The sequence below is a fragment of the Scyliorhinus torazame genome, chromosome 10 (genome assembly GCF_047496885.1).
Source record: "Scyliorhinus torazame isolate Kashiwa2021f chromosome 10, sScyTor2.1, whole genome shotgun sequence".
NCBI lineage: Eukaryota > Metazoa > Chordata > Chondrichthyes > Carcharhiniformes > Scyliorhinidae > Scyliorhinus > Scyliorhinus torazame.
The window spans coordinates 158123039-158148762 of NC_092716.1; the positions used below are offsets into that span (position 1 = coordinate 158123039).

General features: G+C 51.0%; 1 protein-coding gene across 8 annotated transcripts in view; it reads right to left on the reverse strand.

The window, feature by feature from the left end:
* chrm4a (cholinergic receptor, muscarinic 4a) overlaps nucleotides 1-25724 on the reverse strand; it is a 156009-nt gene that overhangs the window by 78834 nt on the left and 51451 nt on the right. For 2 of the 8 annotated variants that reach the window (XM_072518870.1, XM_072518868.1), the window contains 2 exons: nucleotides 2520-2623; nucleotides 19-122 (listed from right to left, as the gene is read on the reverse strand). The exons of 2 other annotated variants lie outside the window; for them this stretch is intronic. The gene's annotated coding sequence lies outside the window, so the exon portion shown is untranslated. Of the gene's footprint in view, nucleotides 1-18; nucleotides 126-2519; nucleotides 2624-25724 lie in introns of all 8 variants that reach the window. 4 more of the 8 variants (XM_072518873.1, XM_072518872.1, XM_072518869.1 and 1 more) reach the window with 3 other exon arrangements.

Consider the following 25724-nt stretch of genomic DNA (forward strand, 5'->3'; position numbering starts at 1 on the left):
TCTTAAAGATGATCTTACCTGCAGTTTGAGTGCCTGACCATTTAAGGAACAGTTATACTGGGCCCAACTGGTAGCTCAGTGTCTGTAGTTTGGAGAGTTATGTCTGCATTCATTGCCTGGGCCTGCTGGTCCAAATGAAATAAATGACACATTAGCCGGCTTGGTTGTGTGAATCATGGAATCATAGAATTTACAGTGCAGAAGGAGGCCATTCAGCCCATCAAGTCTACACCAGCCCTTGGAAAGAGCACCCTATCTAAGCCCATGTTTCCACCCTATCCCCACACCGCCACCCTATCCCTGTAACCCCACCTAACCTTTTTTGGACACTAAGGGCAAGTTAGCATGGCCAATCCACCTAACCTGCACATCTTTGGACTGTGGGAGGAAACCGGAGCACCCGGAGGAAACCCATGAAGACACGGGGAGAACGTGCAGACTACGCACAGACAGTGAACCAAGCCGGGAATCGAACATGGAGCTGTGAAGCAACTGTGCTAACCACTATGCTACCATGCTGCCCGTGGCGTCAGGATAGTGATCAATGCTTCACAGGTATCTGTTGCATTCTGGGGCCACCAGCGTGGCCTCGAAGCAGCTGGCAGCATTGCTCACCCCAGCACAGTCGAGCTAGATGCCCACTATGCCACTTCCAGTGTTGAATTTTGCACTCATTATCTGGTCATTATCTCATTGCTGCTTGCAGCATCTTCCTATGCACAAATTATCTGCCGTGTTCCCTACTTTACAAACATAAATACACTTCAGGGGCGGGATTTGACAGGGTATGCACTGCTCATCTCCCAGAAGAAAAGTTAGTCCCAAACGGATTGACATTAAAAGAGTTCGCCCCTTCCTCAGGCGGATTTAAGGAGGTGAGGGTTGGAATTTCGCCCCTCTAAGTGGGTGGAGGTCCCACCCCTGAGAGCTGCCAGCCAACCTGATTGCAGATTGGCAGCTTCAGCAGGCCCAGCAGTGTCAGAGCTCAATAGTTGGTACTGCCAGGTGCTGCAACTAGGCTCCTGAAAATCGAGGTTGGATCCCAGACATCAGATATGTTGTGAGCTTTTTGGATGGGGAGGTATCGGGGAGCCTAGGGCGAAGGGTGTAGTGCTGGGGAGGGGGAGGGCTTTGGTACACAGGCAGGAAGTGACAAAGGGAGGGTAACACCTAGGGAAGGGGATCCCCCAGTGTAACAGGTCACCTCCCACAGGATGTACCCGCCATTCCTTCCCACTTTTTAACCCATTAGGTTAAAAAACTACTGCCCACAGTAACCATATTATGGCATGGGATGTCAAATATTCAGGCCAGTTGACCTGTTAATTATTTTTTTAAGTGGCAGTTATTTTGGCACCCACTCTCCTACTACTCTATGGGGACCAGGCCTGGGCTGGATGGGAAGGCAGTGGGCTAGCCATACAACGTATTTTACTTGTCTCCCCACCACTAGAAACATGCCCGGAGTTTTGGGTGCTGGGGGCAAGGGTGGCGGGGTTGTAAAATTCAGCCTTTAAAATGCTTTGCGATGCCCTGAGGTTGTGAGAGGCACTGAATAAATGCAAGTTTGCATTTTATTTTTTATTATATTCAAGTTTCTTGAAACATAAGATCTGTTTGCTGCTTTCTGTGCAACTATTCTCCAGGAAGGAACATCATATTGTCACCAAAGGGGAGGTTTCGTTACACAATAGGGGTGATTGTCTGAGTATATAGTCAAGGGGTGAGCATCATATTCCACCACCACTAGTATTGCAAGATTACCCTCAAAGCCTACAGCCCTGAGTTGTGACTGTGTAAGAGACAGGAAGAGACAATGGTAATTAGGTGTATATTCAGATGGAAGGATTTTCTAGTTAAATTAGCCCATGGATCTTCAATGCCTGCCAGAGACAGGCAGCTGTGAGTAGGTTTGCCTTCAATGTTGCTATCTGCCATCGCTAATGTATAATAATATTCTAACATCGGTCTAATGCAGTTAATGAATACTTAAATGGGCACAGGAGACATCATGAATGGCTAATCTTTGAGAAGAATAACCATCTGCCTTTAGGTTCTGAGTAAATTACATCATATTCTTACATAGATTTCTGCAGCTGTTAATGGCAGCTCCCTCTAGGATTGATATATTAAACATGACTGAGGTGGCCTTCTGACTGTATCCATTTAAATGGGTGTGGATGACTTTAGTGCATTACCAGCGCTAAAGTCTTGACACCTGTGCCAATAGCCACTTTTAAGTTCATTTTGTCTTAGCAGTATTTAGTGCATATTCTTGTGTTGCTATTGTTGGCTGGTTTTAATTGTGGACTGCTTTGGTTTTCGCGTTTTATTGCTATCTATTTTACATTTGTGGCCATAGTTAATGAATTATCATAAATTTAAAAGGCTTTTAATGAGATTAGAAAAGTACAGATTTTTTTTTGCTCTTGAGTCGTGATCTGGGTGACCAAGATGGTACTTTGTGAGATCAAGGCTAAACTCAAGGATCGAAAGCCCAAAGTAAACTCCTCACCCACCTGATCAGTGCCGCTGACAGAACCAATTGTCATTGTTTGGAGACATCAGTCAATCTTCCGTCAGATGTACATCATGGGACTGTGAAATTTCTTTAAAGATTAGGCTGTCAAAAATAAACCTTGTTTAAAAAAAAGCTGGCCAGAGGCGCACAATGTCAGCAATATCATTTTCTGGATCATGGGGCATCAGAACCCAATTTAAACCAAATGCTCTGGGGGGGGGGGTCAGGTTGGATGCCCATTTTACATCCGCTTGCTATTGCACTCCATTGAATTTAGCGGGCGGGCTGTAAAATAGTTATCTGATCCGAACCCACCCTACATACTTTAAAGGGGGCTTTATGTATCAAAGATCATTAAAATGGAATGTAATCATCTCTGTTCTGGTTCAATTGTGAACTTTGAATGCCGGCTCCAACAAATAAAGGAAATTTCAGTCGTAATTTTAATTCTTTTGTCTCCACTGTGTGACCCCATGTCATGTTGCTGAGACGCTGTGGAGCCTACGTGTCCAAATTATTCAAGGCCAAGAATTCAAACAAATATCGTCATTTTTCTTAAGCATCTTATTACGTTTAGCCGTTATGATTTTAGAATAAATGTATTTTGTTATCAGTTCCTTTGATAAGCGCAAGGTGATGTGTTGTAGAAAATATTTTTATCTCCGACAATGGTTTAATGTTATTATGTTGTGCATTATTGCTGCCTTCATTTTCAGCAATCCACATTTGTATCTTATAATATAATTTAGCATGAAATATGCAGTCTTTCAGGATGATATCTTTCTGTAATCAACATTGCATGTTATCGATTTCCGGTTGCGGCGATGCCCAGTTAAGCCGCTCTTTTCGGCGGCTCCAGCTCAAACGGACCTTCGGGCTCTTTTAAGAGCCCCAACGGGGAATTTTTTCACGATGAAACCCGGTGTGGGGTGAGTTAATAGGGAGTCCCCCCCAACGAAAGAGAAAAATATCGGCGGCGGCGGCTACATCGCGAAGAATCCTCGACGATAGGGACAGGAGGGAAAAAGAAGCAAGATGGCGGCGGAGAAAGCCCAGGTGACATGGGGGCCCGATCAAGACGAATTCTTAAGACGGTGTGTGGAGCTACTTAAGAAGGAGGTGCTGACCCTGATGCTACAGGCAATTGAGGGGCTTAAGGAGGCACAAAGGACCCAGGAGACAGAGCTCCGCGTGGTGGAGCAGAAGGTGGCGGATAATGAAGACGAGATCCTGGGCCTGGCGGTCAAAACACAGACGGACGAGGCGCTCCACAAAAAGTGCATTGAAAGGATTGAGGCCCTAGAAAACAGAGCACGAAGGAAGAACCTTCGGATCCTGGGACTCCCTGAGGGAGTGGAAGGAGCGGACTGCGGGGCTTACGTGAGCACGATGCTAAGCTCGCTGATGGGAGCTGAGGCCCCTTCGGGCCCCTTAGAAGTGGAGGGGGCTCATCGGGTCCCTGCAAGGAGACCAAAGGCGGGAGAACCACCTAGGGCGACAATCGTGCAATTTCACCGCTTTAATGATAGAGAAGTGGTTCTGAGATGGGCCAAAAAGGTACGGAGTAGTAGATGGAAGAGTGCGGTGGTACGGGTGTACCAGAATTGGAGTGCGGAGGTGGTGAGAAGGAGGGCGAGTTTTAATCGAGCCAAGGAGGTGTTACACAAGAAGAAGGTGAAGTTTGGGATGCTGCAGCCGGCGCGACTATGGGTCACGTACCAGGAGAGACATCATTACTTCGAAACGGCGGAAGAAGCATGGACCTTTATTAAAGACGAGAAATCGGACCGGAACTGAGGGACTGATATTAGAGGGAAATGTCACTGTCGATGTATATAGAGATCTAAATTGGGAAGGGGGGACACACTAAGAAATGTGGGCGCCGGTGGGGGGGGAAAGAAGAGACATAGGCGGAGGATGAGGAATGGGAGTGGGGTGGGAGAGGGAGCTGCGCCACAAGGGGCGGGACAGCTACAGAGAATATGGAGCCTACTGTCCTTGTTCCCGCGCCAGAAAGATGATGGCGGGAAGATAGGCGCAAGGTAGATGGGAGTTCCCCACACGGGGGGGTGGTCAAGGAGTGAGCAGGAGAAGCCGGGGTCAGTTGAAGTCAGCTGACTTGCGGAAGTAATATGGGGGGAGCAATCACGCTAGATGGGGATCTAGCGGGGGGGGGGGGAGGATAACTGGGTTGCTGCTGCAGAAATCAAAGAGGAACTGGCTAAAGAAAGGGTGGTCGGGGCTGGAATGCGCCACCTGGGAAACGAGTGGGAGCGCGGAATCGGGACGTGGGACTGGCCTAGAGAGGGTGATGGCTAGTCGACATGGGAAGGGGGCAGGTAGCCCCCTAGTGCGGCTGATCACACGGAACGTGAGAGACCTAAATGGACCGATTAAAAGGGCCCGAGTGTTCGCGCACTTGAAAGGACTGAGGGCAGACGTGGCTATGCTCCAGGGGATGCACCTGAAGGTGGCGGACCAAGTTAGGTTAAGGAAAGGATGGGTGGGACAGGTGTTCCATTCAGGGCTGGATGCAAAGAATAGAGGGGTGGCCATACTGGTGGGGAAACGGGTATCATTCGAAGCAAGGAGCATTGTAGCAGATAGTGGAGGCAGATATGTAATGGTGAGTGGCAGGCTGGAGTGAATGGAGGTCGTGTTGGTTAACGTATATGCCCCGAATTGGGATGATGCGGGATTCATGAAGCGGATGCTGGGACGTATACCGGACCTGGAGGTAGGAAACTTGATAATGGGGGGAGACCTCAACACCGTGCTGGACCCAGTGTTAGATAGATCCAGATCTAAGACAGGAAGAAGGCCGGCAGCGGCCAAGGTGCTTAAGGGGTTTATGGACCAAATGGGGGGAGTGGATCCATGGCGATTTCTTAGACCGAAGGCCAGGGAGTTCTCCTTCTTCTCCCATGTTCATAAGGTGTACTCCCGGATAGATTTTTTTGTTTTGGGAAGGTCGTTGATCTCGAGGGTGGAAGAAACTGAGTATTCAGCCATAGCTATCTCGGATCATGCCCCACATTGGGTGGACCTGGAACTAGGAGAGGAGAGGGAGCAGCGTGCACTCTGGTGATTAGATGTAGGATTGTTGGCGGATGAGGGAGTCTGTGGAAGAGTGCGGGGATGTATCGAGAGATACCTGGAGGCCAATGACGACGGGGAGGTCCGAGTGGGAGTGGTATGGGAAGCACAAAAGGCGGTGGTCAGAGGAGAACTGATCTCCATCAGGGCCCACAAAGGGAAAACAGAGGCCAAGGAAAGGGAAAGATTAATGGGGGAGATCTTAAGGGTGGACAAAGAATTTGCGGAGACCCCGGAGGAGGGACTGTACAGGGAGAGACGATGACTCCAGACCGAGTTTGACCTTCTGACCACCAGAAAGGCGGAGGTACTGTGGAGGAAGGCACAGGGGAGGAGGTATGAATATGGGGAAAAGGCTAGTCGCCTGTTGGCGCACCAACTGCGAAAGAGGGCAGCAGCGAGGGAGATAGGAGGAATTAGGGATGAAAGGGGAGACACCGTGCGAAGGGCAGGAAAGATAAATGAGGTGTTTAAGACCTTTTATGAAGAACTGTATAGGTCTCAGCCCCCAGAGGGAGAGGAGGGGATGCGGCAGTTCCTGGACCAGTTGAGGTTCCCGAAAGTGGAGGAGCAGGCGGTGGCAGTCCTGGGGGCGCCGATTGAGGTGGACGAGGTTATTAAGGGACTGGGAAGATTGCAAGCAGGGAAGGCCCCGGGGCCAGACGGGTTCCCGGTGGAATTCTACAGAAAATATGTGGACTTGTTGGCCCCGTTGTTGGCGAGGACGTTCAATGAGGCCAGGGAAGGGGGGACACTACCCCCGACAATGTCGGAGGCGACGATATCGCTAATTTTGAAGAGGGACAAAGATCCGATGCAGTGTGGGTCCTATAGACCTATTTCACTATTGAACGTGGATGCCAAACTGCTAGCAAAGGTGCTGGCATCGAGGATAGAGGACTGTGTCCCAGGGGTGGTGCACGAAGACCAGACAGGGTTCGTAAGAGGGAGACAATTGAATGTTAACGTGCGACGGCTATTAGGGGTGATAATGATGCCCCCAGTAGAGGGGGAGGCAGAGATAGTGGCGGCAATGGATGCAGAGAAGGCATTTGACAGGGTGGAGTGGGAGTATCTATGGGAGGTGCTGAGGAGGTTCGGGTTCGGGGACGGGTTTGTTAGCTGGGTCAAACTCCTCTATGGGGCCCCAACGGCAAGTGTGGTCACGGGTCGGCAAAGGTCGGAGTATTTCCGACTATACAGGGGAACAAGACAGGGATGCCCGCTATCTCCATTACTGTTCGCATTGGCAATTGATCCACTGGCCATGGCGCTGAGAGACTCCAGAAAATGGACAGGGGTGATTAGAGGGGGAGAAGAACACCGAGTGTCACTCTACGCGGGTGACCTACTGTTGTATGTGACGGACCCAGTGGGGGGGATGACAGAGGTCATGCAGATATTGAGGGAGTTTGGAGATTTCGCGGGATATAGGCTTAACATGGGGAAGAGTGAACTTTTCGTGATACACCCTGGGGACAGGGTGGAGGGATAGATGGCCTGCCTTTAAGGAAAGTGGAAAGAAACTTTCGATACCTGGGGATTCAGGTAGCCAGGAGCTGGGGAACCTTGCACAGACTTAATCGGACACGACTGGTGGAACAAATGGAAGAGGACTTCAAGAGGTGGGACATGCAGCCACTGTCACTGGCGGGCAGAGTACAGGCAATCAAGATGATGGTCCTCCCGAGGTTCCTATTTGTATTCCAATGTCTCCCTATACTGATCACTAAGGCTTTCTTTCAAAAAATAGACAGGAGCATCACGAGCTTCGTGTGGGCAGGGAAAGTTCCGAGGGTAAGGAGGGGGTTCTTACAACGTAGCAGAGACAGAGGGGGACTGGCGCTGCCGAATTTGGGCGACTACTATTGGGCCGCCAATGTGGCGATGATCCGTAAATGGATGATAGAGGGAGAGGGAGCGGCATGGAAAAAACTAGAGAGAAAGTCCTGTAAAGGGACGAGTCTAGAGGCGCTGGTGACGGCGCCACTACCGTTCTCACCAAAAAAATTTACCACAAACCCAGTGGTGGCGGCAACATTAAATATCTGGTGGCAATGGAGGCAACAGAGAGGTGTGCTGGGAGCCCTGGTGGGGTCCCCAATTAGGAACAACCATAGGTTTGCCCCAGGGAGGATGGAGGGAGGATTCCAGAGCTGGCACCAGTTGGGAATTAGGAGGGTGGGAGATTTATTTATAGACGGGACGTTTGCGATCTTGGGAGCGTTGGAGGAAAAGTATAAGCTGCCCCGGGGAAATTTCTTTAGGTATATCCAGTGGAGGGCATTCACAAGACAACAGGTGAGGGAATTTCCATTGCTCCCGACACAGGGGATCCAGGATAGAATGCTCTCGGGGGTGTGGGTCGGGGAGGCCAAGGTGTCAGAGATGTACCGAGAGATGAGAGAAGAGGGGGAGGAGCTGGTGGGCGAACTGAAAGGAAAGTGGGAAGAAGAGCTCGGGGAGGAGATAGAGGAGGGTCTGTGGGCTGATGCCCGAAGCAGGGTAAATTCCTCTTCCTCGTGTGCCAGGCTTAGCCTGATTCAATTTAAGGTGCTACATAGAGCACACATAACGGGAGAAAGGTTGAGCAGGTTCTTCGGAGTGGAGGACAAGTGTGGGAGGTGCGGCGGAAGCCCGGCAAACCACACACATATATTTTGGTTGTGCCCGGCACTGGAGGGGTATTGGAGGGGAGTGACGGGAGTGATTTCGAAGGTGGTGAAGGTCCGGGTCAAACCAGACTGGGGGTTAGCTTTATTTGGAGTTGCGGATGAGCCGTGAGTGCAGGAGGCGAAAGAGGCCGATGTTGTGGCCTTTGCGTCCCTAGTAGCCCGGCGTAGGATTTTACTCATGTGGAAGGAAGCGAAACCCCCCGGACTGGAGGCCTGGATAAATGATATGGCGGGATTCATAAAACTGGAGCAGATTAAGTTTGCACTGAGAGGATCGGCTCAAGGGTTCACCAGAAGGTGGCAACCATTCCTCGACTACCTAGCGGAACGTTAGAGGGAAGTTAGATGACCAGCAGCAACCCAGGGGGGAGGGGGTGGTGTGGGGAGGGGAGGGAGGGGGAGGGGAAAGTTTCATTTTATGTTAATTGGTTAGTTTACCATGTTAGTTTAAAAAATATATATATTTTATTGAATTTTTTTTCCCTGAGCAACATTTTTCCCGCTTACAAAACAAGCAAAACGATAACAGTAACAAAACAGAAATTTTAAAACTTTTTAACAATAATAATAATAGTAGTAATAATATACAAGTAACAAAACCTCGTACTCTATTGACATATACTCAACTTCCTCCCCCCCCCCCCCGGGTTGTTGCTGCTGGTCATCCGTCTTCCCTCTAACGTTCCCCTAGGTAGTCGAGAAATGGCTGCCACCGCCTGGTGAACCCTTGAGCCGATCCTCTCAGGGCAAACTTTATCTGCTCCAGTTTAATAAACCCCGCCATATCGTTTACCCAGGCCTCCAGTCCGGGGGGTTTCGCCTCCTTCCACATGAGTAGGATCCTGTGCCGGGCTACGAGGGACGCAAAGGCCACAACATCGGCCTCTTTCGCCTCCTGCACTCCCGGCTCTTCCGCAGCTCCAAATAGAGCTAACCCCCAGCCTGGTTTGACCCGGGCCTTCACCACCTGCGAAATCACTCCCGTCACTCCCTTCCAATACCCTTCCAGTGCCGGGCACGCCCAAAACATATGTGCATGGTTTGCCGGGCTCCCGCCACACCTCCCACATTTGTCCTCCACTCCAAAGAACCTGCTCAATCTTGCCCCCGTTATGTGTGCTCTATGTAGCACCTTAAATTGAATCAGGCTAAGCCTGGCGCATGAGGAAGAGGAATTTACCCTGCTTAGGGCAATAGCCCACATACCCTCCTCTATCTCCTCCCCTAATTCTTCTTCCCACTTTCTTTTTAGTTCGCCCACCGACTCCTCCCCCTCTTCCCTCATCTCTCTATAAATCTCTGACACCTTGCCCTCACCGACCCACACCCCTGAAAGCACCCTGTCCTGTATCCCTTGTGTCGGGAGCCGCGGAAATTCCCTCACCTGTTGTCTAGTAAACGCCCTCACCTTCATATATCTCAAGAAATTCCCCCAGGGTAACTTATACTTTTCCTCCAGTGCTCCCAAGCTCGCAAAAGTCCCATCTATGAATAAATCTCCCACCTTCCTAATTCCCAACTGGTACCAGCTCTGAAATCCTCCATCCATTCTTCCTGGGGCGAACCTATGGTTGTTCCTGATAGGGGACCCCACCAGGGCTCCCCGCACCCCTCTCTGTCGCCTCCACTGTCCCCATATGTTTAGTGTTGCCGCCACCACCGGGTTCGTGGTGTACATTTTCGGTGAGAACGGTAGCGGCGCCGTCACCAGCGCCTCTAGACTCGTCCCTTTACAGGACCTTCTCTCCAGCCTTTTCCACGCCGCTCCCTCACCCTCCATCATCCATCTACGTATCATTGCCACATTGGCGGCCCAATAATAATCTCCCAAGTTCGGTAGTGCCAGTCCTCCTCTGTCCCTACTGCGCTGCAGGAACCCCCTCCTTACTCTCGGAACTTTCCCTGCCCACACAAAGCTCGTAATGCTCCTATCTATTTTATTAAAAAAGGTCCTGGTGATTAAAATCGGGAGACATTGAAATACAAATAAGAACCTCGGGAGGACCATCATCTTAATTGCCTGCACCCAGCGATAAAGGCTGCATGTCCCACCTCTTAAAGTCCTCCTCCATTTGTTCTACCAGCCGTGTCAGATTAAGTCTGTGCAAGGTTCCCCAGCTCCTAGCGATCTGAATCCCCAAGTATCGGAAGTTTCTTTCCACTTTCCTTAGCGGTAAGCCTTCTATCTCTCTACTCTGGTCCCCTGGATGTATCACATATAATTCACTCTTCCCCATGTTTAACCTATACCCCGAAAATTCCCCGAACCTCCTCAAGATTCGCATAACCTCTATCATCCCCCCCGCTGGGTCCGACACATATAGCAATAGGTCATCCGCGTATAACGAGACTCGGTGTTCTTCTCCCCCTCTAGTCACCCCTCTCCATTTCCTGGAGTCTCTCAGCGCCATGGCCAGAGGTTCAATTGCCAGCGCAAACAACAATGGAGACAGTGGGCATCCCTGTCTTGTTCCCCTATATAATCGGAAATACTCCGATCTATGTCGACCTGTAACTACGCTTGCCGTTGGTGCCCCATAAAGTAGTCTAACCCAGCGAATAAATCCGTTCCCAAATCGAAACCTCCTTAACACTTCCCATAAATACTCTCACTCTACCCTATCAAATGCCTTCTCTGCGTCCATTGCCGCCACTATCTCTGCCTCCCCCTCCACTGAGGGCATCATTATCACCCCTAATAGCCGTCGCACGTTAACATTCAATTGTCTCCCTTTTACGAACCCTGTCTGGTCTTCGTGCACCACCCCTGGGACACAGTCCTCTATCCTCGATGCCAGCACCTTTGCTAGCAGTTTGGCATCCACGTTCAATAGTGAAATAGGTCTATAGGACCCACACTGCATCGGATCTTTGTCCCTCTTCAAAATTAGCGATATCGTCGCCTCCGACATTGTCGGGGGTAGTGTCCCCCCTTCCCTGGCCTCATTGAACGTCCTCGCCAACAACGGGGCCAACAAGTCCACATATTTTCTGTAGAATTCCACCGGGAACCCGTCTGGCCCCGGGGCCTTCCCTGCTTGCAATCTTCCCAGTCCCTTAATAACCTCGTCCACCTCAATCGGCGCCCCCAGGCCTGCCACCGCCTGCTCCTCCACTTTCGGGAACCTCAACTGGTCCAGGAACTGCCGCATCCCCTCCTCTCCCTCTGGGGGCTGAGACCTATACAGTTCTTCATAAAAGGTCTTAAACACCTCATTTATCTTTCCTGCCCTTCGCACGGTGTCTCCCCTTTCATCCCTAATTCCTCCTATCTCCCTCGCTGCTGCCCTCTTTCGCAGTTGGTGCGCCAACAGGCGACTAGCCTTTTCCCCATATTCATACCTCCTCCCCTGTGCCTTCCTCCACAGTACCTCCGCCTTTCTGGTGGTCAGAAGGTCAAACTCGGTCTGGAGTCGTCTCCTCTCCCTGTACAGCTCCTCCTCCGGGGTCTCTGCAAATTCCCTGTCCACCCTTAAAATCTCCCCCAGTAATCTATCCCTTTCCTTGGCCTCTGTTTTCCTTTTGTGGGCCCCAATAGAAATCAGCTCTCCTCTGACCACCGCTTTTAGTGTTTCCCAGACCACTCCCACAGGGACCTCGCCGTCGTCATTGACCTCCAGGTATCTCTCGATACACCCCCTCACTCTTGCACACACTCCCTCATCCGCCATCAGTCCAACATCTAATCGCCAGAGTGTTCTCTGCTCCCTGTCCTCTCCTACTTCCAGGTCCACCCAATGTGGGGCATGATCCGAAACCGCTATGGCTGAGTATTCAGCTTCTTCCACCCTAGAGATCAACGACCTTCCTGGAACAAAAAAATCTATCCGGGAGTACACTTTATGGACGTGGGAGAAAAAGGAATACTCCCTAGCCCTGGGTCTAAGAAATCGCCATGGATCCACTCCCCCCATTTGGTCCATAAACCCCTTAAGTACCTTGGCCGCTGCCGGCCTTCTTCCAGTCCTTGAGCTGGATCTATCTAGCCCCGGGTCCAGCACCGTATTGAAGTCCCCTCCTAAAATCAAATTTCCTGCTTTCAGGTCCGGAATACGCCCCAGCATCCGTCTCATGAACCCCGCATCGTCCCAATTTGGGGCATACACATTAACCAACAAGATCTCCATTCCCTCCAGCCTACCACTCACCATTACATATCTACCTCCACTATCTGCTACGATGTTCTTTGCTTCAAATGCTACCCGTTTCCCCACCAAAATGGCCACCCCTCTGTTCTTTGCGTCCAGTCCTGAGTGGAACACCTGTCCCACCCATCCTTTCCTTAGCCTAACTTGGTCCGTCACCTTTAGGTGCGTCTCTTGGAGCATAACCACGTCTGCCCTTAGTCCTTTCAAATGCGCGAGCGCTCGGGCCCTTTTTATCGGTCCGTTCAGGCCTCTCACGTTCCACGTGATCAGCCTCACTGGGGGGGCTACCTGCCCCCCTCCCGTGTCGAATAGCCATTACCTTCTCTAGGCCAGTCCCATATCCCGCCTCCGCGCTCCCGCTCGCTCCCCCAGCGTCGCATTCCGCCCCCGACCACCTTCTCTTTAGCCATTTCCTTTTGGATTTCCGCAGCAGCAACCCAGTTGTCCCCCACCCCCCTCCCCCCGCTAGATCCCTATCTAGCTTGATTGCTCCCCCCATATCACTTCTGTAAGTCAGCTGACTTCAACTGACCCCGGCTACTCCTGCTCGCTCCTCGGCCCCCCCGGTGTGAGGGAACTCCCATCCGCCTTGCGCCTGTTTTCCCGCCTTATTCTTTCTGGCGCGGGAACATCCCTTTACCTGTCCCGCCTCTTATGGCGCAGCTCCCTTTCCCCTCCCCCTCTCCTTCCCCATTCTCTGACTATGTCCCGCCTCTCCCCCCTCACCGGCGCCCACATTTCCCCAGTGTCCCCCCCCTTCCCTGTTTACTTCTCGCTTAACTTTGACCATCCCATTAACAAAAACAATAATAACAATAATAACAGTTCCCTGCAGCATCAGTCCCTCAGTTCCGGTCCAGTTTCTCTTCATTGATGAAGGACCATGCTTCCTCCGCCGTCTCGAAATAATATTGTCTCTCCTGATGCGTGACCCATAGTCTTGCCGGCTGCAGCATCCCAAACTTCACCTTCCTTTTGTGCAAAACCTCTTTGGCTCGGTTGAAGCTCGCCCTCCTTCTCGCCACCTCCGCACTCCAATCCTGGTAGATCCTTACCACCGCATTCTCCCATCTGCTACTCCGCACCTTTTTGGCCCATCTCAGGACCTCTTCTCTGTCCTTAAGGCGGTAGAATTGCACGATTATCGCCCTCGGTGGTTCTCCCGCTTTTGGTCTTCTCGCCGGGATCCGATTTGCCCACTCCACCTCCATGGGGCCCGCAGGGGCCTCAGCACCCATCAGTGAGCTCAGCATCTTACTTGCGTACGCTCCACAGTCCACTCCTTCCACACCCTCCGGGAGACCTAGTATCCTAAGGTTCTTCCTTCGCGCTCCATTTTCAAGGGCCTCAATCCTGTCAGCACACTTTTTATGAAGTGCCTCGTGCGTCTGAGTCTTGACCGCCAGGCCCAGGACCTCGTCCTCAATACCTGACACCTTCTGCTCCACCACGCGAAGTTCCGTCTCCTGGGTCTTTAAAGTCTCCTTAAGCCCCTCAATTGCCTGTAACAACGGGGTCATTACCTCCTTCTTCAGCAGGTCCACGCACCGTCTCACCACCTCGTCCTGCTCAGGCCCCCATGTCACCTGTGTTTTCTCCGCCGCCATTTTGTTTCACTCCCTCTCTCTCTCTCTCTGATCTTCTGGCTGCAGATTCTTCGGGCTGCAGCCGCCGCCGCCGGTTTTTCCCTCCGGCTTTCGGGGGGGACTCCCTTCCCTCGCGCCTTGCACCGGGTTTTATGGCCGTCCAAGTCCCCGTTGGGGCTCTTAAAAGAGCCCGAAGCTCCGTCGGAGCTGGAGCCGCCGAAACGTGCGGCTAGCTCATCCCTGCCGCAACCGGAAGTCTGTTTACCATGTTAGTTAGTTACTCTTTATTAGATTGTAGTTATCATGTTACATGTACTGTTAAATTTTCTTTATGTTTGATGTGTAAGGGGAAAAAATTGTGAACGAAAAATTTCAATAAAATATATTTTTTTAAAAAACATTGCATGTTATCTCACACATTCATCGTGTATGTCAAGAACTGGGTAAATGTCAAGAACTGGGTAAATGCTAGCCCAATCACTGGAAGGAGGGACAAAGTATAGAAGTTTTAGTTTATAGAAAGCATGAATGAAGAATATTAAGGGACATCCAAATTGTAAGGCTCACGAAACCTGAGGATTTTAGCAATGGAGTATCGAGTGCTGCACTTTTTCCGCGTCAGTTTCTAAATGCCAGCATCAACATGTTGATTATACAATAGTCCAGGACAGTTGCTGATTAAAATTTCCGCTGCACGATCCCTGCAACACACCTTTACGTCAGTCTCAGTACAATTATGGCCTGAATTCTGTGCTTCTTGCAAAGGCCACTTGACAGTGTTATTTTTTTTAAATAATAATTTTTATTAAAAGTTTTCATAAAATATCAATAACAAAATGAGAAAAAAAAGAATCTAACAGGGTTAAGTACAAAACACAGTCCAGGAAAGCAACCCTCCCACTGTACATAAATAATAAATTAACATTAACACCCCAACTTAACACAACAGGTATATACACCCCCTCAGACCCTTCAGTGTAAATAACAAAGACAATAATAAAGTAAACCGCTCCCCCCCCCCCCCACCCCCCGAGCTGCTGCTCCCATTGACCAATGTCTATCTTTCTGCCAGGAAGTCTAAGAACGGTTGCCACTGCCTAAAGAACCCTTGTACCGACCCTCTCATGGCAAATTTCACCCTCTCCAATTTAATGAACCCCGCCATGTCGCTGATCCAGGATTCCACACTTGGGGGCCTCGCATCCTTCCACTGAAGAAGAATCCTTCGCCGGGCTACCAGGGACGCAAAGGCCAGAATACCGGCCTCTTTCGCCTCCTGCACTCCCGGCTCCTCTGCCACCCCAAATATTGCGAGTCCCCAGCCCGATTTGACCCTGGATCCTACCACCCTCGACACCGTCCTCGCTACGCCCTTCCAAAATTCCTCCAGCGCTGGGCATGCCCAGAACATATGGGTGTGGTTTGCTGGGCTCCCTGAGCACCTACCACACCTGTCCTCACCCCCAAAAAATCGGCTCATCCTTGTCCCGGTCATGTGTGCCCTGTGCAGCACCTTAAACTGTATGAGGCTGAGCCTCGCGCACGATGAGGAAGAGTTCACCCTTCCAAGGGCATCTGCCCACATCCCTTCCTCAATCTACTCTCCCAACTCTTCCTCCCACTTCCCTTTTACCTCCACCACTGAGGCCTCCTCCTCCTCCTGCATCACCTGGTAAGTTTCCGAGATCTACCCCACCCCCTCCCACCCCCCCGAGAGCACCCTGTCCTGTACTGTGTGTGGCAGTAGCCGCGGGAATTCCACCACCTGCCGCTTGGCAAACACCCTTACCTGTCAGTACCTGAAGGTGTTCCCGGGGGGGAGCCAGTACTTCCCCTCCAGCTCACCCAGACTCGCGAACTTCCCGTCTACAAACAGGTCCCCCAACTTACGTATCCTTGCCCTGTGCCACCCCAAAAACCCTCCACCTGTTCTTCCTGGGGCGAACCGGTGGTTCCCCCGTATTGGGGTCCATGCCGAGACCCCAACTTCCCCCCTGTGCCGTCTCCACTGCCCCCAAACTGGAACAGGAACAAAAACCTTGGGAGCACCGTCATTTTGATTGACTGCACCCTACCCGCCAAAGACAGCGGCAACGCGTCCCACCTCTTGAACTTCTCCATTTGCTCCACCAGCCTTATGAAACCCCCCAGCTCCTGGCCACCTGGACCCCCAAATACCTGAAGCTCCTCTCCGCCCTTTTTAGTGAGAGCTCGCCAATCCCCCTCTCTTGGTCCCCTGGATGAACTACGAACAGCTTGCTCTTCCCCATGTTGAGCTTGTAACCCGAAAAGTCCCCGAATTCCCTAAGAATCCTCATTACCTCCGGCATTCGTCCCACCGGGTCCGCCACATACAGCAGCAGGTCGTCCGCATAAAGCGCCACCCTATGCTCCTCCCCACCCTGCACCAACCCCCTCCAGTTCCTTGACTCCCTCAGTGCCATAGCCAGGGGTTCAATCGCCAGTGCGAAGAGCAGGGGGGACAGGGGACACCCCTGTCTCGTCCCTCGGTGCAACCAAAAGTACACGGACCTCCTCCTGTTTGTGGCTACACTCGCCATTGGGACCTCATACAAGAGCCTAACCTACCTGACAAACCCCTCCCCAAACCCGAACCTCTTCAGCCCCTCCCACAGGTACCCCCACTCTACCCTATCGAAGGCTTTCTCAGCGTCCATCGCCACCACTATCTCCGCCTCCCCTTCCCTCGCCGGCATCATGATAACGTTCAAAAGCCTCCGCACATTCGCGTTCAACTGCCTCCCCTTCACAAACCCCGTCTGGTCTTCATGGATGATCTGCGGCACACAATCCTCAATCCTCGTGGTCAAGACCTTCGCCAGCACCTTGGCATCTACATTTAGCAAGGAAATCGGTCTGTGAGACCCACATTGTAGGGGATCCTTGTCCTGCTTCAGGATCAAGGAGATCAGTGCCCGGGACATCGTCGAGTGCAAAGCACCCCCCTCCCTTGCCTCATTGAAGGTCCTGACTAACAGGGGGCCCAACAGGTCCATATATTTTTTCTGAATTCGACCGGGAAACCGTCCGGCCCCGGTGCCTTCCCCGCCTGCATGCTTCCTATCCCTTTGATCAGCTCCTCCAGCCCAAACGGGGCCCCCAATCCCGCCACCAGTCCCTCTTCCACCTTTGGAAACCTCAATTGGTCCAGGAAGCGGCCCATCCCTCCCTCCTCCCGTGGGGGCTCGGATCGGTACAATTCCTCGTAAAAGTCCCTAAAGACCCCATTGATACCAACCCCACTCCGCACCGCACTCCCTCCCCTGTCGTTAACTCCCCCGATCTCCCGAGCTGCGTCCCGCTTCCAAAGCTGATGCGCCAGCATCCGGCTTGCCTTTTCCCCATACTCGTAGATCGCCCCTTGGGCCTTCCTCCACTGCACCTTCGCCTTCCGGGTGGTCACCAGGTCGAATTCGGCCTGGAGGCTACGCCTCTTCCTCAACAATCCTTCCTCGGGCTCCTCCGCATACCTCCTGTCTACCCTCACCATCTCCCCCACCAGCCTCTCCCTCTCCCCCCCCCCGCTCCCTCCGCTCCTTGTGGGCCCTAATGGAGATCAGCTCTCCCCTCACCACTGCCTTCAGCGCCTCCCATACCATCCCCACTCGGACCTCCCCATTGTCGTTGGTCTCCAAGTACCTCTCTATACTTCCTCGAACCTCTCGCTCACCTCCTCGTCCGCCAACAGCCCTAACTACAAGCGCCACAGCGGGCGCTGGTCACTTTCCTCCCCCATCTCCAAGTCCACCCAATGCAGGGCGTGGTCCGAAATGGCTATTGCCGAATACTCAGTGTCCTCTACTCTTGCTATCAGCGCCCTACTCAAAATGAAAAAGTCGATTCGGGAATAAGCCTTATGGACATGTGAGAAGAATGAAAATTCCCTAGCCCCCGGCCTTGCAAATCTCCAAGGGTCCACTCCTCCCATCTGGTCCATAAACCCCCTCAGCACTCTAGCCGCCGCCGGCTTCCTACCGGTCCTAGACCTGGAGCGATCCAGTGCCGGATCCAGCACCGTGTTAAAGTCTCCCCCCATTTCAGGCCCCCCACTTTCAAGTCTGGGATCCGACCCAACATATGCCGCATAAAACCCGCATCGTCCCAGTTCAGGGCATACACATTGACCAGTACCACCCTCTCTCCCTGCAACTTACCACTTACCATTACGTACCTACCACCATTATCTGCCACACTGCTCAACGCCTCGAATGAAATGAAATGAAAATGAAATGAAATGAAATGAAAAATGAAATGAAATGAAATGAAAATGAAATGAAAATTGCTTATTGTCACAAGTAGGCTTCAATGAAGTTACTGTGAAAAGCCCCTAGTCGCCACATTCCGGCGCCTGTTAGGGGAGGCTGTTATGGAATGACACCTTCTTTCCCACCAAGATCGCCACCCTCGATTTTTGGCATCCAGCCCCGAGGCTGGATGACCTACCCACCCTTTCCTCAATCTTACCTGGTCTGCCACCTTCAGGTGAGTCTCCTGGAGCATAACCACATCTGCCTTGAGCCCCTTCAGGTGCGTGAACACGCGGGCCCGCTTAATCGGCCCATTCAGTCCCCTTACATTCCAGGTTATCAGCCGGATCAGGGGCTACCGCCCCCCTCCCCCGCCGACTAGCCATGACCCCCTCCTCGGTCAACCACCCGCCTGCACCCCATACCCGGCCCGTTCCCCACAGCGGCATACCCCCGTCTCCACCCCCCTTACTCGCTCCAGCTCCTCCTTGACCATAGCAGCAGCAATTCGATCCCCCCCCCCACCCCGGCTAGGACCCATCCTAGCTGATTTACTCCCCCCATTGCACTTCCGCAAGTCAGCTGATTCCTGCTGACCCCGGCCACTCCCGCCTTCCCTTCGACTCCTCCCATTGTGTGACACACCCTCCTCTCCCGTTCCCCATCCATAGGCTCTCCCCCTCCCCCTTCTTTTCTAAGCGCGGGAAACAACCCTCGCTTCCCCGCCCCCTCCAGTCTTCAGCGCGGGAAAAAGCCCGTGCTTTCCACCTACCAGGCTCCGCCACCTCTGACGCACCTCTGTCCCCTCACCCCCGACTCGGGCCTCCCCCTCCCCGCGGGGCCCCATCTCACTGCTGTCCACCACCCCTGTTCTGTTTACCTACCCCCCTCCAGGAGCCCCCCCGACCAACCCAACCAAAATAGCACCCAACCCGCCCCAACCACCCTCACCGACCCGAAAGAGAAAAACACAGAGAAAAAGAAGAAACCCGGAGCAATGCAAAGGCCCCCCCCCCCTCGAAAGAAGAATAAACATAACATATCAACCGCAGTCCCCAATCGCCCATCCTGACCCTCAATCTGTGTCCAACTTCTCGGCCTGAACAAAAGCCCACGCCTCCTCCGGAGACTCAAAATAATGGTGCCGGTCCTTGTAGGTAACCCACAGTCGCGCCGGCTACAACATGCCAAATTTCACCCCCTTCCTGTGCAGCACCGCCTTCGCTCGATTGTACCCGGCCCTCCTCTTCACCACCTCCGCACTCCAGTCCTGGTATATTCGAACCTTCACGTTCTCCCACCTGCTGCTCCTCTCCTTCTTGGCCCACCTGAGCACACACTCCCGATCGACGAACCGATGGAACCTCACCAGCACCGCCCGCGGAGGCTCGTTAGCCTTGGGCCTCCTCGCCAGCACTCTATGGGCCCCTTCCAGCTCCAGGGGCCCCTGAATGGACCCCACTCCCATCAGCGAATTCAACATGGTGACCACATAGGCCCTCACGTCCGGCCCCTCCAGCCCCTCCGGGAGCCCCAGAATCCGCAGATTCTTCCGCCTCGACTGATTCTCCATCTCCCCGAACCGCTCCTGCCATTTCTTGTGGAGCGCCTCGTGCGCCTCCACCTTTACCGCCAAGCCCAAGATCTCGTCCTCATTGTCAGAGATCTTTTGTCGAGCCTCACGGATCGCCACCCCCTGGGCCGTCTGTGTCTCCAGCAGCTCATCAATACAAGGCTTCATCGGCTCCAGCAGGTCTGCTTTAATCTCTCTGAAGCAACGCTGGATATTCTCCTGCTGCTCCTCCGCCCACTGCATCCACGCTGCCTGTCTCCACCCTCCGCCATTTTGGTCTTCTTCCCTCGCACCTTCTTCGTGTCCACCACCACCTTTTTTGTCGCCCCGCTCCTAGTAGAAGCCATATACTGACGGGGAGCTGTTATAAACTCCTTCCCACACCGGGAAAAGTCAAAAAAGTACCGTTAGGGGCCTTGAAAAGAGCCCAAAAGTCTGTTTTTACGGGAGCCGCCGAATGTGCGACTTAGCTCCGCATAGCCGCAACCGGAAGTCCACTTGACAGTGTTATTGAGCTACAGTGAGTAATTTTGTGTTGTGGACTCTTCCTTGGAACTAGAAGGTTAAAAATGCTCTAGTAGTTCACTAGTTTATGAAACCAGAATAAGATAAACCACTAAATTCGAAGTGCTGGCACTATGTAATTAAGGGCTCTCGTGTTTGTCAGACAACAAACATATTTAATGGTCTGTGGTAAAGAAAAAAAGGGACGACTTTTATTGCGTCTTGTATGACCTTTCCAGCTGATCACTGCTGCGATGTAGGAAGTATGGCAACCAGGATATGCACAGCAAGGTCACACAATCAGTAAGGAGATACTAGCCTGCATTTTCATAGCGATGGAGGGGCTTTGCACCTCAGACAAAATGGTCCTGGAGCCCTGATTTCAGAAGTTGCACCAGCGAATATGACACCCACCATTGTCGCTGAAGGAGGCAATGGGGACAGTGGTAATGGGGATGGGTGTAGTTTATACATGCATGGTTCATGGAGGCAGTGGCATATTTAAAAATGCACTTTCCAATCAGAAGAATTTTCATCACGCAGATATCGAAAACACAACTCGTGGGCTTTACAAATTTATTTTTATTTATTTCTTTAAATTTAGAGTACCCAGTCGAACCCAGGTCCTCGGCACAGTGAGGCAGCGGTGCTAACCACTGTGCCACCATGCCACTCGGGCTTTACAAATTTGAGGAAATGATCTAAACCCACCAAAATTCATTGGAGAAATCAGGCACTGTTTTGGAGTGGTTTAGGTACTACTTTGGAATTGTTCACCATAGACATGAATGTGTATAAATGCTGTATAACATCTGTGGAACTGTCAAGTCAAATATCCTGCCCTTTAAATAAAAAAAAGCATGCTGTGACTTTCAATTGAAATAATTTGGTGCTTATAATTTCAATATTTGTTTGTTAACATATACATGAGAGTTATCATTATAAAATTAGTACTTCTTTACTGCTTCCACAACCTCTGATTATCACGTGAGGGGGGGTGGGGGGGAGCTGAACTGTATGTTTACAGATTGACTGACAGCTCCAAATGTTAGAAAGTGATTAGCTGTCTTTGATGTGGGGCTCTGAATACAAATGTTTGTTTTTATTGTGGATGAAATACTTGAAGGGGTTTAAATATATTGAATGGGTTTCTATCATTGGGAGTGCCTTTTAATGTAGTGAGGTCTGTAATAGGTACTTAGAATTTGATTTAATTTAATCTCAGCATCACTCCCAAGGTCTGCCCAAACTGGATACTGGGTGAGTTATCATAGAAGATATAAAAGTATAAAGTGGTGGGTAGGAGGCATGGGTGGCGTGGTAGCTCAGTGGTTAGCACTGTTGCTTCACAGAACCAGGGACCCGGGTTTGATTACCGGATTGGGTAACTGTCTGTGCAGAGTTTGCATGTTCTCCCTGTGTCTGCGTGTGTTTCCTCCGGGTGCTCCGGTTTCCTCCCACAAGTCTCGAAAAATGTGCTGTTAAGTGAATTGGGCATTCTGAATTCTCCCTCTATGTACCCGAACAGGCACCGGAGTGTGGCGACTAGGGGCTTTTCACAGGAACTTCATTGCAGCGTTAATGTAAGCCTTGTCACACTATTTAACTTATTATTATGGATTTGGCATGAGTTGGCACAAAATTGACATAGAGCCTGGAAAGGGCTCTGAGGTGAGTGGGAATAATATGTTGGCATGAGTTGGGTTAAAGTGGTATGGAGAGTATGGGGATTGGTGGGCGCATAAGGTGGTATGGAGGGTAATGAGAGGCAATGGAGAGTGAGTGGGGGGCATGATCTGGCTTGAGTTGGCATGGATTTGGCAGGGGAGTGTGTAGTCAGTAAGGGAGTGCCGGGGGTGAGGGTCGAGGGCCCTACTGTTTTTATGATAACTGAAATGAAGTTCCAGAGCATGAAGGTGGGCTTTTTAAACATCCCGTCATGGCATTCAGCAGACCCTGTAACGGTTTCCACATTGTTTCCAGGAACGGCAGACTCAACTGCAGCTAGCTCTGCAACCCCTCCCCACCCTCCCACCCACTCTGAGCAAATATACAACATTTTGGGGAAGTGTTGCCTGAACTGGGTTTGGGGAGGCATGAAATTTCTACACATCCGACTAATGAGCAAAATCAGACCCACTATGTTTCAGTGACAAATATTGGTCAGACTGCCTCTGCTTTTCCTCAATATTGCACCATTGTTTTTTTCTAACCCACCTCAGATGGCGAGGAAGTCGGGTGGGGGCAGCAAGTCTTGGCTTAATGTTTCATCTAAAAGACAGCACCTCTGACAGAGCAGCACTCACGCAGCGCTGTACGGATGGGTCAGCCTAGATTTCATGTTCAGCTTCCGGAGAGAACCAACAACCTCTGGACTCAGGGAATGGTACTGCTGGGCCACATCTGGGTAGATCAAAATCCACATGAGCATTTCTAACGTAACACTTCAAGGAATTATAATTAGGTTTAATGTGTTGCATATATTTTGTTTCCTGATTATATTTTTTCATTACCGTGTTTGACAGCATGAGGGAATGCAATCAACACCAGCCGTGCAGCTGCGGTCTAACTCCTTAAACTGTACTTCATAATAATTCGGCTGTTGTGCAATGGCTGGCTGGTTCACTAACTCCTCCCCTGCCTGCGGCCCCAATGATTTCATTACATTCATTATTTCAACAAAAAAAAAAATCATGTTTAAAAAGCACAGCAGGAAGCAAGTAGTAGCTGAGTAAAAAACCTTTCTTTCCTCTGGTAAATAGTCACTATTTTTTAAAACTAGTTTCTTACGGAACATCTTTCATGGTCTACATTGAGGAGGAATTTCCCAGGTCGGCATTGAGGCACAGTGGTTAGCACTGCTGCCTCACAGCACCAGGGACCCTGTTTCAATTCCAGCCTTGGGTGATTGTGTGGAGTTTGTACATTCCCCCCATGTCTGAGTGTATTTCCTCAGGGTGCTCCGGTTTCCTCCCACAGTCCAAAAATGTACAGGTTAGTTGGATTGAACCATAGAATTTCTACAGTGCAGAAGGAAGCCATTCGGTCCATCGAGTATGCTGTGACCCTCTGAGAGAGTACTTCGCCCAAGGTCACTCCCCTGTCTAGCCCATTAACCCCTTAATCTAACCTACACTTCTTTTTGGTCACTAAGGGACAATGTAGCAAAGCCAATCCACCTAACCTGCACATCTTTGGACTGTGGGAGGAAATTGGAGCACTCAGAGGAAAGCCACGCAGATACAGGGAGAATGTGCAAACTCCACACAGACAGTGACCCAAGGCTGGATTTGAACCTGGGTCCCTGGCGCTGTGAGGCAGCAGTGTTAACCACTATGCCACCGTGTTGTCAATTGGCCATCATAAATTGCCCCTTCGTGTCCAAAAGGTTAGGTGGAGCTAATGGGTTACGGGGATGGGGTATGGGCTGTGTCTAGATCGGATGCTCATTCAGAGGTGAGGCACGATCAATTTGACTGGAGACAAAGTTGAATCCAAACTGAGGCTTTATTAGTATCAGATATGTGGCCTCCTACAGCTGACGAAATGGCTGCGAGCTGGAGGCCACGCATTTTTATAACCCGGCTTCTGGGCAGAGCTAGCATGCAGGGGCCCAGGTGAACCTGTAGTGCAGGTTCTACCGTACAACCCTTAATATATGAACACAGTGGTTTACCACAAGAGGGTCGGTGCAGACTCGATGGGCTGAATGTCCTAGTTCTGCACTGTAACGATTCATTGTACCTCTGCACAAGAGGGTCGGTGCAGACTCGATGGGCTGAATGTCCTAGTTCTGCACTGTAACGATTCATTGGGGCAGCACGGTAGCATTGTGGCTAGCACAATTGCTTCACAGCTCCAGGGTTCCAGGTTCGATTCCGGCTTGGGTCACTGTCTGTGCGGAGTCTGCACATCCTCCCTGTGTGTGCGTGGGTTTCCTCCGGGTGCTCCGGTTTCCTCCCACAGTCCAAAGATGTGCAGGTTAGGTGGATTGGCCATGATAAATTGCCCTTAGTGTCCAAAATTGCCCTTAGTGTTGGGTGGGGTTACTGGGTTATGGGGATAGGGTGGAGGTGTTGACCTTGGGTAGGGTGCTCTTTCCAAGAGCCGGTGCAGACTCGATGGGCCGAATGGCCTCCTTCTGCACTGTAAATTCTATGTATGCCCAAAAGCAGTATGTGTATCATTGGTGCTTTGCATTGACTGGGCGAGAAAGAAAACAAGGCCCAACTGGTTCTACCACCCTGGTATTTGCAGGATACGACCGTACTGGAGACATTGACGAACCAAAGTAATCAATCGCGAGCAATTTGTCAACAACTTCCATAAGGTGAGGAAAATCCCAGTGTTGGAGAGCATTGGAAACCATGGGTTCAAACTCACCTCTTCCTCCCAAAGATGCTGCAGTTAGCATAGGATATGGACGGGATTCTCCGGCCGCATCCGTCCGGCAAATGGAGAATCCCGCCCGAGGTCAATGGAGTTCTCCATTGTCCTCATCTCCCCTGTGGCGTTCTTGTGGTGGGAGGTGTGGAAGAATCCAGCCCTATCTCTTTTACCGTGCCCAAAACCAATTATCTTCTGAAAAGAAAATCCAGTTGATTTGCATCTGAATGGTTCAAACTATCTGCTTCCATTGTCTCCCTATAGTGAGCCAGTTCCACAGGTTGAGCATCCTCTAACTGCATTTCCAGGTTACTGAATTAATCGTGGCATCAGGACCTGATCCAGCCCAATCTATTTCTTGCAGGAGAAATATATGTTTCCTATAAATCCTTTTGTTGCTAAAAGCAGCTTTTCAATTAATAATTCCTTTAAATTGTTGTGCACATCCATGAAGTGCTGTACTGAATGTGGAGGAAGGCCTGAATGACTCTTTCCAGGCGGTTGCATGGTAGAGGATGGACTTAGTTTAGTGGGAACATTGGTCAAGAATACCAAATCATAAAATTTCCTCACAGTCTATCTTTTCACTATTTTGGTGATGTGTCCGACCACCTCTCTCCTCACCATTGCTAATCCTTCCCTCATTCCACCACCTCATGGATTGTCGCACTTCTCTCTTCAATGTCTCGTTCAGATGGTTCGCCTGGGATTGGATACCTGGTGAGGTAATGCAGCTTCAAATCTGTACCTTGACATTCCATTGGGCATTGCCTTTGTGTACCAATCTATTTAATTCCAAGGCATCAGAGCTGTGCCCTGCAACTCCATGGGACACTGCCTTGTATGCCATTGAATGTACTGTATCACCAGGATTTAAACCTTCAAAAATTGCCTCAATATTTAATACTGCAACAGAATCTGTGATTAATTGCCATGTGTTATTAATCGGAACTCACCGCATACTATG